Below are 14,139 nucleotides of genomic sequence, written 5' to 3' on the forward strand. Positions count from 1 at the left end.
TCCAGCTGTGGAGCCTGCATGTTGAACTACCCAAAATTCAGGAAAGATTCAAATACTAGAAATAATAGCATGACTGTTTTAGGGGTAACCCTCATTATAGATTTGTGAACCTCTCCCAAAGATATAATACATGCATATACTGTAAATCTGATCTATTGTCTAGGTCTGGGGAGGACAGAGGAGAAATTACTACTGTATTTTCACTAACGGAATATTGTCAGATTGCCTGCTTAATCTGTATGCTTGTATACATAAACTTGAGCAGCTCTCTGCCTTTATCAGAGAACCTGATATGGGTCTACCCTATATCTATTTCTGTATCATCTATAAGTACATAATTCTCTTGCCTTTTCCTTCTCTCCATGTACTAAATATCAGAATGCCTTCCTTTCTTCAAATTGAATAATATTTCATTTTGTACACACCAGACAACCTTCTTACCTATTCATTCATTAATGGGAGCTTTGATTGTTTCCATATCCCTGGAATTACAAGTATTGACCCAACAAATATTTATGTAAGCATTGGCCACTTTTGCATCTTTTGTGAGAAATATCTATTGTGATTCTTTGCCCATTTAAATGTTAGATTGTGTTTTTCTGAATGTGGAGTATAAAACTTGTAAAAAAAACTTGATGACTTAGTTCATTACTGTTTCAACAAGTCTATACCTATGGAAGTTTTCTATAGATACTTCATATATTATTTTCTATCTAATGATAATTTGTCAGTGTTATTTTCACATCATTAAATTGAACACAGTATTATGAGTTCAGAAGCTCAGAGTGTGAGAAAGCAAAAATAGTGCATCTACTGGCATGGATTTTAATGTTCTTAGTGAAATAATACACCAAAATAACGAATAAATTGTCTATGCTATCCTAGAGTCCTTGTTGATGTCTATGATTCATGTTGCTGCCAGAGACCATATTGATGTTTATGGTCCATGTTGCCACAGAAGACTGTGTGGTTTTCCCTGGTCTGTGAAGTCACAGTAAACCATGTGATCTGTGCTATTTCTGTTTTTTTTTATTGGCAGACAAGCTTCTCTGGCAGTGGTATTAATGACTCTAGACTAATAATTAAGAATGAAAGAAATTGAGGGCATCCTGCAAAATTTGAAGTCTTCTTTCCCCTGGCAAAAGAAAAAGAAAGAAGGAGGGGTGAGGGGGAAGAAGGAGAAAGAGGAAGAGGAGGAGTAGGAAGAGAAAAAAGAAGAGGAAGAGGAAGAAGAGGAGCAAGAGGAAGAAGAGGAACAAGAGGAAGAAGAGGAGGAGGAACAAGAGGAAGAAGAAGGAAAAGGAGAAGGAGAGGTTGTCTATCTAGACAGGGACTCATTGAAGAGAAAATCCTCAAAGAATGTTATAAAGAGTTTGAAGTGTAGCCTTTCACAGCTGATGGCTTCTGGCAGGAAGGTGAGAAAGGACTCAGTTATCTTCAAGCAGATGGCTATTTGAAATTTGACTATATTCCAATGAGTATATTGGAAACACAAATTATACTTGATACATTGTGGTGGGTGGGAGGGTGGTTATGGTTCAAGGGTGGACCTGGAGAAAAGTGGAAGTGTGTGTGATTGGTGTGAGATTCCCAAATAATCCACAAAACTATTATATTTAAAAAAATAAAAGATTTAGCAGGGCATGGTGGCATACTTCTTTAATCTCAACAATAGGGAGGCAGAGGCAGGCTGATATTTATGAGTTTGAGGACAGCCTTCTCTACAGTGTGAATTGCAGGAGAGCCAAAGATACACAGAGAAACCGTGTCTCGAAAAACTAATAAACAAACAAAAAAGATTTGTTACATAAGCCGCATCTTACTCTTCCCACACCTCAAAGAAATTTCTGTCCTAACAAACATTTGATACCATCCTGTGGTTAGATAAATATCACGTTGTGACTTTTAGGGTTAAGAGACTGACATTCCCCATACTTGGTCAAATAATAACCATTAAATTTGATTTTGATGTGCCAGCATGTCTTTTTATGGTGTGTAAATATATTAAAGAGTTTTTATATTGCATCTAAAACTGATGTCTGCTCCAAAAATATAAAGTTCAGTAGCTTATATGAGGTAGGAGCCACACTGAAACCATTCGGTCTTCACCTTGAAAAGGACTGAGTTCAAGTGTAATTGTTCTAGCCCCTGGAACACATCTGTTTCGCTTTAGCTTAGCTATTATATCGCTACTCCAGATATAAATGCCTCAGAAAGGTGACATTGCTGGGACTGCCTTGACCACTGAAACACGTGTCAATATTTATTTTGAAAAAAATAGCAAAGCCTTCTACATGAGAGTAATAAATGAGTTTATGTTGAGCTTCAAATGTATATTGCAGTATCTGATGTATTGGTGCTCCCAGAACAAAATCATGTTTTAAAATAGAGTATTTGAAACCTGAAAGGATTTCAAATTGTAAAATAAGTATTGAAACATTACATGTTTAATATACTTTGTATGGACCTCTTATTTGTAAAGAGAACATAGACTTTTCCTCGTGGATTTGCCTGTGCAATACACTATAAAAAGTGTTCCCCTTTCAAAAAATATACAAAATTTACTATTTTGTCTCCAAGCAAATAGTAAATGAAACATTACTGTTCATCATATAAGCAAGACTTTAATTTACTCTAAAATCATTTCTGCCTTTATATAGAGGGTGTCTATGATATAAATCCCAACACTCAAGGTACTGGGGTGGGAGAGTTACTAGTTTTAAGCAGACTGAACTATATAGTGAAAGCATGACTTTGTCTCAGGATTATAATGATATGACACAAAAAGAATTAATTTTAGTATTTTTGTTGCTAGGTGAAATGAATTTTATTTTATAAAAAATGCAGTTGTTTAAGAAAAATTCCTTTGTAAATGAAGAATTTGTTCACTGAGCAATGAAACTTACTTTCAGCATATTGTTTTTCAATATCATCAATTTTGTGAAACTGAATATGCTAAGATTTACAAATATTCATGGGGCTGATCATTCCTTGTAACAAGCAGGATTTTAAAAAAAAAAGCACTCAGTGAAACATTGCTCCTCAAAATTATTGCTGTTAATCATATATACCTGGGGTATTGAGTCATTATGTGACTCCCTTTCAAGCTACAAACCACATCATTTACTCATTGCTTTTATTTTCACATTTTTAGATTATTTTGAGTAAGTTATTAAGATAGCCATCTTGAATTATGATCATTACTTTTTACTAGGCATGCAGTATTTCATTCTCCTTAAGACTGTCTTTTAGAGCCTATTTGGAAATGGAAGAATTTATATATAATGTATCATTCACTGGTTTAATGATTACTCTTCTCATACCTAATATTTCGTTACAAGAGTCACATTTTAGGAGGTATAGTACCCCAAAAATGACTATTGAAGGAAATATATTTCTTTATGACTTCTTAATAAGTTAAACCTTAATTTTCCTGTCAGGATGTTATTGTAACAATCATGATTGAGATGTCTTCTTGTAACAAGATTGCCTTTCCTGCAGTAAAGAAAAGAACATGCCAATAACTACACTGAAGCAAAAATATAGAGGACGGGATCAAAAGTAATTAAATGGCAGCCACTACTATTGAGGTCAGAGAGCTTCTTGAAAGTCACTCAGACCCAGAAACCTAAATATCATAGACATATGACTGTAAGAGCCGAGGATGGATGGACACATACTTTAACATTTGTGTCCGGGAAATTTTGTTTCGCATTAAAACTAGTAGTCTCAAGTAGATGTCACTGGGCTGTAAAGTATTTTACACACTTTTCCAAGAGAGTTACCTTACCTTTTTTACTGCTGTTTATTTTATAGATCTGTTATATGTGTCTCCAACTAGAACTCCATTCAGACATCATCTGAAGTGTGGTAAAGTATAAACTCTTTGATACTCAGAACAATGAAAAGACAGCCAGGTGCTGATATCATATCCTAGGATGTATTGTAGTTAAAGATATTAGGTTTTCAGTGTATTTTACATAATTATAGTATCTAGGCAGGAACAAATAAACAAGAGTTGTCAACTTTGATATATCTGGAATTACCTATAGCCCTGGGCAAGAAATATGATGCATATTTCTGGGTTTGATTATTTTTTTGAGGTGACAGACACACCTAACCTAAGTCCAGATCACTTGAATTTAGAAGACTTACCCTAAATCTGGGTCACACCTTGTGATGGAAGACCAAAGAAAAAAGACAATTTTGCTTTTTGCCTACTTGCCTTCACTCTCTCTGGCAGGTCATCTTACCTGTACCTGGGCCACTTTTTTTTTTTTTTAACCTGGCAGCTCTAAAGACCTCTCTGTGACTACTGCACTCAGTGAAACAGCTGAGACACCCAGATTACTATATTCTTGGCCAATCCATCGAGGGACAGTCTTTGTTGGTCCTTTCATTTAGTAGCTAAGGCTAAAGGGCAGCACTACCAGAATAGTTTGTCATGTGCATTAGAGGTTTTCAAATCTAATTTCAAACAAAATTAGATAAATTTTGGAACTATCGACTTTATATAGCCATGCACAATGACTTAGAAACCAAAATATATTTGCTAAAAATTGTGCATCTCTTCAGTTAAGTTGCGAGCTCTGGAATGTGTTCATCAATATAGGTTCACACTACAATTTAATTGCATTCTGGTATTTTGCCTAAACACACAGCTTTACAAAGCATATTGTAAGTTTAAATTTTCCTTATTTATTTCTATAGGATTTGAGAAATATTATTATAGAATTCAGATGTCTTAAAACAGAATATGTGCACATACAAACATTTTCAGCCTATCTAAGCACTTGTGTTGCATCCTGCACTGTATGTCTTGATAATTGGGAAAAAAATAGCACTATTATATATCCCATTAGGCTACTGTTGCTCTCATTATAAAACATTATCAGAAGTTATGATGAGAGAGAGATAGCTGTACTAGTTCTCTCTAACAATGTAGAAAAACTGTCCTCTGCATTTATTTATAGAAGTTTCATGTGTTACTTGAGAAGTAGCTAGTGTTCACTTTTCAAGAACATTTGGAAATATCTATGCATTTAGTTTGATAATACCCTTATGTACAATATGTATTCCTGAAATTCAGAAATTTACAAATTATTTCTTCTATTTTTGACTAATAATTTCCTGAGAATAGGAATGAGTGCCTGAAGCAGAATGGGTAATATTTGTACAAAACTAAAAAAAAAAAAAAAAAAAAAACTCAACTTGACCATAGGCTGACAATAATCACAGATGTCAATGTCTTATGATTTTCTTGGACTAATGTTTAGTCAAGGATATCTAGGCCTCAGGCTATGACCAAGATCATCTTGTCTAAAACACTGTCTAGAAGAACTTCTCAGAATTCTGTTTACGCCCCGCCTTAAATTCCTGCTGTAACTACAATTCCATGTCTCCAGGTGATGTGCCCAAACTAAAGTTACCCAGTAATAAGCAGCCAAGTGGGCAGCCTTATACATTTCCTGTGAACTTGTACAACTCTGGTTTCCATGGAGAGGATGGACAATACTGAGCTGTGCATGCCCTAATTATCTTCTTGTGGGTCACTTTATTCATGATTGATCAGTTTCTCTGCCTTTCCTTTTCACATCATGTCAGTTATTATCACTTGATCAGGGTCATAAACACATTCCTTCAGCTGTTTATATGAGCAGTGAAGAAACCGGGACACATTCCTTGCAATGATGTTAATAAACATATTGTTATTAGTTAGATATATCAGTTATTACTGGTTCAGAAAAAAGACGTCTGGGAGTAATATAATCTTTGATAGAATAGTGATTAATAAAGAATAATATCTTCTATGGTTGCAAAAATGAGATCAGATTAATCCTTCATTGAAGATAAATTTTAATTCATACAACATGTCTGAAGACAACACCTACATAAACCATTGTATATGGAGATTTTAGCCAGGGCCTACATTACGCCATTACCACTAAGTTCCAGTCTTTGGTACAATAAGATACTCTGCACACTATTGGAAGAGAAACATAAGCACCATCCCAGCTACAAACCATCTGTCTACAATGGTGTACTGCTTACAAGATATGCTAGGGTAATGGTAGTACAAAGCTTTAGGAGTAAGCAACAAATAATTGATCCGACTTGCGGCCCACTCCAGGAGGTAGATCCTATGTCTAAAGCTTCTTGGGTGAAAAAGAACCTGAAATTAGGTAGCGCATGAACCTAGGCCAATACCAAACAATAAAATTTAAAGGAAAAAAAAAGAAAATATATACTGATAAAAGCACTCCTAATGACATTCTGCTATACTCATAGATATGTACTTTCTTCAAGCATCCTATTGAAGCTTCTTCTGTATCTAATGGTAACAAATATGGAGAATCACAGCCATTTTAGGGAAAGACCGTAGAACAAAGAGCCCTATATAGTATATGTTCATCAAGTCCCTCCCTTTATAGCTCATGGAACCTCATGAAAGAGGAAGCAGAATGAGTGTAAGAGCCAGAAAGAATGGAGGGTATATCATAAGAACTCACAGGGACAGGAACAGCATGCTCTGAGCCTTCAATGATCTGTAGCAGGCCGTCAATGTATATATTATGGCTTCCAGTTTAGTGTTTTTTTATGGGATTTCTGAGGGTGTCAATGAGTGACGTTTTGGCCCATGTGCCTTCTCTTAAGCTCTATTCTTTCTGTTGGTTTGTCTTTCCAACTTTGATGTGATCATCTTTGTTTTTATCTTATTATATCTTGCCTTTTTTTTCAAAACATAATGAATCAATAAAAACCCTGTCACCAGGGGAAGGTTAGCAACTGGACTGTCATTTATACCTGCTGGAAGAGGATAAAACAGTTTTCCTTAATGGAATGACTCTGGTTATATTAACCACTTGAGGGCAGGATGGATGTTCACAAGCTGTTGACCAATAAATAATGGACTGTGCCATATTTTTGTTCTCTCTCTCTCTCTCTCTCTCTCTCTCTCTCTGTCTCTCTCTCTTCCTCGTGTGTGTGTGTGTGTGTGTGTGTGTGTGCTGTGTATGTGTACCTTTATTTGGTTGTAGTTTATTTTTGTTTTATTTTTTTCCTCTTTCATTGTGTGTGTATTTAGTTCCCTAGGTTTGGAGGGTTTTGATGTTATTTTGAGATTTTTGTTCATGTAAGAAAGAAATTACATTAGGGTATAGGGAGAAAGAGAAGACCTTGAAGGATGTGAGGAAGGGAAATAATATGACCAAACTATATTTTAACTTAAAAATTGCTTTAAGTAATAAAAATACAATAAAAAGGAAAAAATAAGGTCATTGGTTAATTGATGATAAATTTTAAAATATATATTTGGAAGTATTAATATAAATTAAATAATTTTTATTTTAATTGAAAGATGATTGCTAATATAGAACTAGTTTTGCTTATGCTGTTTGATAACATACAACATATCATGCAATTAACATACGTTTTCTTTGGAGGCTTAGTAATATTGTGGATCAAATCCATTACCTCACGCATACTAGGTAAACTCTATACTACTGAGCTACATTCCTAGCTACGTGTCATTTTTCCGCTGTTTTAACTTTGGCACAGTGACTACACTCTAATCTACCGCTATTTCAGCCAGCAAATGCAACTCCACAGTTACTGCCCTGCTTCTCCAGCAGCGGCCTGGCCACTCATGTTGTAGCCTGGCAGAAATTCTGTCCCTGTGGGTACCGTCTCTGTCAGTGCCGCTAAAGGTAGCTTTAACTTAATCTCTATCGTTTTATTTATAAATAAGACTCCAAATTCGAAGGCTAGGGTGAAAACCTACAAGCTCGCAGAGTCTGGCTAGCAAAAAGCTAACCGTCTCTCCTTGCTGGCATCTCGCAAAACCTCACGCTTCCGGTTTGCAAAAGCAGAAAAAAACATCTGCTCCACTCCAAACCCCACCCTCCTACTTTCTGTGTCTTTCTCTCCGGTCTGCTCTCTGATTACTTTCTGTCAACTAATTGCTAACTCAGCCTCCTAACCCATGATTGATTTTATTTAATCAACGCAAATGCAAACTCGGGTTTGTGTGATCAAATATTCCCCACCATTTCTTCTGTAGTCTAACAATATTTTCCAATATTATAATATATTATTTTATTCTTGTGTGTGTGTTGTGTGTATTGTGGTATATGAACATGAATGTGATGTCCATGAGAACTAATGAGCTAGAATCTTTCTAGAACTGAAGTGACAGGTGGCTGTGAGCTGCCTGCCCAGGTGTTGGGAACTGGAACTCACATCCTCTGGATGAGCACCAAATACTTTTAAAGATGAGCCATTCCTCATGCAAAGCAATATTTTAATGAAGCTCCTTTTTTAAAAAAGAACTAATTTAAACATCTGTCAGAATAAAGCAAAACGTATTTGTCAGTTACCCAAATTTGTGCACTAGGCTAGAAACATGCAGAGACTTTATCAGTTTGACATAAAAACTGCTCATTAAAAAAAATGCTCACTAACATTCCCTGAATACTACAATATTTTTCAGTATCCAAGGTATTCTGCTAAAATGTTGCTGCTTTGTTCATTGAACAGCAGATAAAACAAGAATCACATTTTGAATTTTTGAAAAGTTGGTTTTGAATGCGGTTGAGGCAAATCTTCTAAATAGTTGAAGGTTTGAGAAATATCTTAGACACTAACTGCCAGAGATAACTTATCTTTTGTATGTTTAGGGCAAGGTGATATTCACTTTAATTATTATCCAAATATCTGGCTAACAAGTTTGGAAAAATTAATAAAGAAACCATTGCTTTCATCTATCCATACGTTTTACAGTGAGGGTGTGCATCTGTGCTTTCCCTTGCATTCTAAGAGTGAGCGAGTGTAGGCTCCGCTCATCAGAAAAGACATGTGTGGGAGAAATTTATCTGACTAATGCTTGTAAGAAAAGAAATGAGTGTGGTTGACTCAGTGTCTCCTAGGTTTCCTTCTGCACCCAGCAGCTTTACAAGGCACATACATACATCCTCCACTCTGTCCTGCCCTTGTCCGGAAGAGATGGGGGAGGCTGATGTCTAGTAGCATGATGCATATCAGATTTGAAGAGAACAGAATTATTCACATGTCCGTTGCAGTATTAGAGTATTTATGCGTTTTAAATGCTTAAAAATGTTTTTAAATAAAAATAGATTCTTCTCTCATACAATACATCCCAATCAGAGTACCCCCCCCCCACACACACACACCTCTCCTGACGCTCTCTTTACCTCCTCTCTTCCTTAGAACTACTCCTCTGTTTCTTCTTTGGAAAAGAGTGCCTCCAAGAGCAAAGAGCCAAAGGGGACAAAACAAGATGCAGTAACACAGGCAAATGCCTTCCTCTGGAGGCTGGAGAAGGCAATCCAGCAGGAGGGAAAGAGTCAAAAGCAGGAAAAACAGTCAGAATAACACCTGCTCCCACTTTCAGGATTCTCCCCCAGATACCAAGCTACAGCCATAACAAAGAACCTGGTGCAGATGCATGAAGTCTCTGTGCTTGCTGCTTCAGTCTCTGTGAACTCAATGAAGCTCTGATTGTGTTCCATGATATCCACCCTAGAAGACACCTGTAGTCTCTCTTCCCCCATCTTTTCCTGGATTCCCTGAATCCCAGGGGCTAGAACTGATATAGACCTCCAATTTCGACTCTCTGTGTAATGTCTAGCTGGGGGTCTTTGCAGCCTCTCCCATCTGTCAGAGGAAATCTCTCTTCTCACAACTGCTCAGGATACTGATCTATGACAATATTTATTTATTTATTTATTTATTCATTCATTCATTCATTCATTTATTAGACCAGTTGTGTTTGTTGCTTTATGAGGTCTCTGTGCTATCCAGTCTCTGGCTCTTGTTCATCCAGGCAGTATAGGGCATGGGCTCCCTCTCCTGGCCTCAAATTAAACCAAATTTTTGTTGGCCACTCTCACAAATTCTGCACCTCCATTGCCCCAGCACACCTTGCAGGCAGAATAGATTGTAATTGGAGGGTTTTCTGACTCATTTGGTGTCCATGTTTCCCTTTCTTTAGCCTGCAGAGTACCTTCTCACACCAAAAAAAAAAAAAATAGAACATAAGGGCTTATACAAATAAGGATGAGTGTCTGCATGTCGAAAAATTCAGACATATCCATATTTATTACCCTGTACAAAACTAATCCCAAGCTGATCAAAGATAAAAAACCAGAAGCAATGGATCTGATTAAATAGAATGTAAGGAACGGTCTTGAATGCATTTGCACGAGAGACAACTTCTTAAACAGAACACCTATAGTATAGGTACTAAGACGTGTATTGATTACCTCTATCAATAGCCACAGAAAATTAAGAATGTTAACTTTTGCCCATTATCTAAAAAAGTTAGACTCAAGTTTATCCAATACAGGTCTGGAACATACCCCACTGTAATGGGAGGTTTCTCTATTGCCTGCCAGTTCCTGAATAACCACTCTGAGTCTTAATATTAACTAAAAACTGCTTGACCTATTAGCTTGGGCTTATTATTAACTAGCTCTTACATTTTAATTAATGCATTTCTATTATTCTATATTTCACTATGAGGCCTGTTGCTTGTGACCTCACAGCTTGCTTCTCCATAACTGCTGGCACCTCCAAGATTCCTCCTTCTTTTCCTTTTGCCTTTGCTTGGATTTCCCCTGGCTCTATTCTGCTTGGTTATTGGCCAAATTGTTCTTCTAACTAATGGTAATAAGACATATTCACAACATTCAGAATGGCATCACAGATCGTTCCATAACAGCAATTTGCTGATTAATAGAAAATGACTTGAAATCCTAAAATGGATTCATCAGAGAATACTGGGTATTAAAAAAATGGTGGAGATTTTAGAGAACGTTATCTTTTCCCCCCCTCACAATTATTTTCTGTGTTATCCACCTTGGGGAGGGAACATGTGTATCTTGAAAACTTCATTCACTGACTGAACCTTAATTCTATCACTCCTTCACGGGTGTTTTGATTCAGAATAAATAGCTATTACAACTATAGACAGGTGTGAAATCTGTAGGTACCTTAAGAAGGAATTTTGAGTCATGGTGCCTCTCATTGAAGAACAAAATCCTTTAATCTTAAACATATGTCTATCATAATGTGATGTAGACTGCAGGATCTTTAGCAATATGAAGTGGTTATCAGTAGTATGTCTTTAAACCTGCAAATCTGTGAACTAAATAAACTTCTTTTCTTTATAAGGCTAATATGCCTTGAATATTTTGCTACAATTTTATAAAAAGAACTAAATTAGCACAACAGTTGTTACTTTCCTCTTGCACATTTTTCCTTTCATGGAAAGTATTGCCTGTTATCAGTTTTAAACTCTTTGCTTATGACATTTGTGAGAGTAATATACCACTAAATCTCAATCTATCCAAGTCTATTTCAATAATACAGGTGAAGAACCTTTACATATGAACTCTCAGATGGACGATAGAGAGAATTTCATCTTTGACATGTGTCTCAGAGATAAAAAGAAGTAAATTCTAATTTATCATTTGTTTCTAGAGGAAATGTCCACTGTGAGAGGAGTCTGAGTTCAATGATTTTGTTTACAAAGTTGAGGCTCTTAGATTACTTTCATTCCTTTTCTTTCCAAACACAGATTTTCTACAGATCATCAGACTAGCTCATTTGAGGGTGGAGGGATGTTGTTGTAAATTACATCCTCTGGGTTTTAGATATGTAACATAAATTCTAGGATGCATTTCTCCCCAGGGAATGGCTCTTTGCTGTGAGGAGCAAGCTCTTTACATAACATGTCAGTTAATGCTTTAAGGATAATTTCATAGGCACCAAAATGTGCTGGTGTCACATTAAAGAATAAAAACACCTACTTCTTCTTAGATTAATTTGACCAAGAGCAAGAGCAAATGTAAATTTTCCATTCCCCGTTTCCTCCATCTGTCCATAGTCTGTGATTACTAGCACATCTGTAGTCTGTCTGTTGTGTGTGTCTGTGCCTGATTGAATGTTGTCTCATGTCTGACTGGCCTTATGTCTATCTTTTAGAAAGGGATCTCTCTGTATCAACTGAAAAACACAGAAATAACTGCGTAGGTCTGGAGTGAGGAGCTTTATGGAATTTTTTAAACAAAGTTTTACTGAGTCAAGAGTCATTTAATAAACTCCACAAGATACAAACATTGAACAAAACTGCAAATACATGTTATTAAGATATTTTAATATGTTGTTTTGAACACTTATAATAGATATTTGTTTTCTTAACCTATTGGCTGCCTTCATTAAATGATTACTACAAGACACACATGCACCAAAACATTACTCTAGGTCAGGGATGTGGAAGAATGCACAAGACTAAAAGCATGCATAAGCTTTGCAAACGCTAATTGCATCAGAGATATAAGGCATTGCATTTTTCTTATAAATGCAGGATGATACCTATGGTTGTACTGGAGTAAGTTTGACCTAGAGATTGCGGTAGTGACTAACCAAAGACCGGTCTAGTCTAAAACACATGCCTAGTAAGAAAGCTCACCCCACACACTGCCTGGAGTACCAGAACACGCAGGGTGGATGTCCCAGAGACCTTGGATGGAACGCAGTGTTGTAGAATATTTGTTTAACTAGGTAAAGGTGTGTTACATTAGTTTATGCTGCCCTTGTTTAACCATGTAAAGATATGTTACATTTGTTTTATCATTCCTACCTAAGGCACCTGACTACACTAATAAAAATTTGAACAGCTAATATCTAGGCAGTAGAACAATATGTGGGACTGGCAAGCAGAGACAATAAGTAGAATGAGGAATCTAGACTCAAGAGGGAATAGAGGAGAAATAGAGGGAGACATTAGGGACCAGACAGCCAGACATGGAGGAGGCAGGAAAGCAGGACACACAGAATAAAATATAGATTAAAAAAAACTGAGGCAAAACATAGATGATGAGAAACAGGTTATAAATTAAGGTATAAAAGCTAATGGGTCAAACATAAGATAAAGCCTAGCATTCATAACTAATAACACATCACCTTCTCATTTGAATGCTGGCAGTTCGTGAAAGCCTACTACAACCAAACAGAACTGGAAGAAAATGTCAACCTAATGAAACCAAACGATATTCTGCTGTTCTTATAGATTGGCGCCTAGCACAATTTTCACCAGTGAGGCTTCATCCAGCAACTGATGGAAACACATGTGGAACCACAGTCAAATATTGGACAGAGATCAGGGAATCTTGCAGAATCAGGGAAGAATGGATGGAGGGTATGGGTTCAAGAACACTAGAAGAAAACCTGTAGAACCAACTAACTTGGGCTCACAGAGGTTCACAGAGCCTGAACAGTCAGCCAGGGCGCCTGTGTGGAACATGCCCTCTGCATGTATCTTACAGTTGTGTAGTTTGTTCTTCTTGTGGGTCTCCTAACAGTGGAAGCAGGGGCTATCTCTCCCTCTTTTACTAACTTTTGAAATTCTACTTCTCATATTGGGTCACCTTGCGGTCTTTAATACATGAAGGGGCAGTGCTTAGTCTTACTACAACTTGATATGCTACGTTTGTTGATACTAATGGGAGTCCTGCCCCTTAATAAACACAAAGAGTGAATAGAGGGATAGAAATAGAGACAAGATGTGGGGCGGAGGACTGAGAAGAGAGAAAAGAGGGGGAACTGCACCTGGGTTGTAAAACAAATAATTAAAATGAATTAAAAAAATAAAGTCAGGCTAAGTTCACACAGGCTAGGTACACATGAAGAGAACAGTTTAAGTTTTATGCAATCTGAATGTGCACTTTTAGAAACATCATGATAACATTTCTTTTTCTTTCTTCTTCCTCTCTCTCTCTCTCTCTCTCTCTCTCTCTCCCTCTCTTTCTTTCTGCAAAAGATAACAGGCTATGATGATAGAACTAGTGATTCCCATGAGGACACAACAGGATGAACTAGAGAAGTAAGTTGTTTTCTTTATCTGATTCTTTTATTACTGTGCCTGTTGAAGACCTGGAATTACACATGTGACTTATGAGAGAAGTGTCATTTATTTTGAGAAATAGTGTGACATATCTTTGAAGACTATCGGTAATTTTCTGCTTGCATAACCTTTAAATGTAAATATTATCTCAGATATATGGGTTATATCAACATATAAAGCTGCAAAACAGGATCCACAGGTTTTGTTGGTGCGAA

The sequence above is a fragment of the Microtus oregoni genome, unplaced genomic scaffold (genome assembly GCF_018167655.1).
Source record: "Microtus oregoni isolate MIOR12 unplaced genomic scaffold, Mior012 000001F_ref0000356, whole genome shotgun sequence".
In the NCBI taxonomy this organism is placed as follows: Eukaryota; Metazoa; Chordata; class Mammalia; order Rodentia; family Cricetidae; genus Microtus; species Microtus oregoni.